Source organism: Budorcas taxicolor, chromosome 1, assembly GCF_023091745.1.
Source record: "Budorcas taxicolor isolate Tak-1 chromosome 1, Takin1.1, whole genome shotgun sequence".
Lineage (NCBI taxonomy): Eukaryota > Metazoa > Chordata > Mammalia > Artiodactyla > Bovidae > Budorcas > Budorcas taxicolor.
In genome coordinates this window covers 107,623,026-107,624,465 of record NC_068910.1, presented here as the reverse complement: position 1 = coordinate 107,624,465, position 1,440 = coordinate 107,623,026, and the positions used below count along the sequence as shown (strand labels likewise).

Below are 1,440 nucleotides of genomic sequence, written 5' to 3'. Positions count from 1 at the left end.
CAGAGTGTTTCATAACAAACTCTATTTTCACCTAAGAAGAAAAGATTTATAAGGCTCAAATTGTTAATACTAGAGTCACTGATGTGGATAATTGCAATGCTTTCTGGAGACCGTTCCCTGGGCTGGAAAAGGAGAAGCGTTGTATCTACCCGAGCTCCCTCACCCATCTGCCTCCAGTGTAACCCATCCCATTCCAACCCCCACTCTGCTTGCAGAGTAATCCATCTCACATATAGACCTGGTCATGCCTTCTTCTGCCTCAATGCCTGTGATGACTTCCCATTGACTTCTGAATAAAGGAAAAACTGTTTGGCAGAACATACAAACATCAGCTTTATCCTGTACCTTTGGTTCTTCCCATTCTGCGGTCACTCTAGCTGGGGGTCAGAACCTGAAGTTTTAGCCCAGCTGGGTAGAATGTTGAGAATATCTTCTTTTTTCTTTTAAAAATAGTCTTGTGTTGCTCAAGAGTAGTTATCAAGTCTTCTTGCAACAATATCAATGTGCATCTTTATTAAAAAAAATACTTCTCAGCACCTAAACCTGAAAACTGCTGTTTCTTGTTTAGTCACTAAGTTGTGTCTGACTCTTTCGCAATCCCAGGGACTGTAGCCCACCAGACTCCTCTGTCCATGGGATTTCCCAGGCAAGGATACTAGAGCAGATTGCCTTTTTCTTCTGCAGGGGATCTTCCTGACCCAGGGATCCAATCTGAGTCTCCTGCATTGGCAGGTGGATTCTTTATCATTGAGCCACCAAGGAAGCCTGCTGTTCCTTATAGCTATAGTTTAAACAGAGGTGCTAGTACCAAGTGGATTTCATTGCCTTTGGGAGGCTCTGGCTTTGCCCCTCAAAATGAATTTGAAGGTTCTACAGCTCTGGTAGCCAGTGCCTGCTGGGGACGGATGCTGTGGCCATTGGGTCCCCAAGTGCCTTCTTCCTCTATATGTGATGGGAGGTATGGGGGAATGTACACATGTACCGTGCCCTCTCTCAATCCCTGCAGACAGAGATGTGGGTGCCTGAGCACACTGAATACTGATCATGAAGGTGGAGGAGACCACAGTCAGTATAAGTGCGGCTGACCAGGAGTCAAGCAGTTCCACTACTCCAAGATCAATTCAGTGTGTAACTTAGCACTGCCGCATCAGGTCCTGCATTGCTAGCACAGGCCACGTTCACCAACAAGAGGCCCAATACCTTATTTTATGTGCAGTTCTTCCCAGTCCCCAGGGCTGCCCAAATAAAATTGTTTGGGTAAACCAAAAACCCAAACAACAAACAAACAAAAAACTTTTAATAATAGAGTGAATATATACTGCCAGGCATTATATTGTATGTTCTAGGTTAACTCTCTCAATCTTTTCAATAACCTAAGACATAGGTGCTATTCCTGACTCTATCTGGAAGATAAGGAAACTTAGGTAAAGAGAGATTAAA

The 1,440-nt window shown here is 44.2% G+C and overlaps 1 non-coding gene across 1 annotated transcript; it reads left to right on the top strand.

Moving 5' to 3' along the window:
- The first annotated feature begins 741 nt into the window (after positions 1–741).
- Positions 742–878, top strand: LOC128058374 (small nucleolar RNA SNORA68). Its single transcript, XR_008200457.1, has one exon. It is a non-coding gene; the product is annotated as a small nucleolar RNA SNORA68 (small nucleolar RNA).
- The last annotated feature ends 562 nt before the right edge of the window (positions 879–1,440 follow it).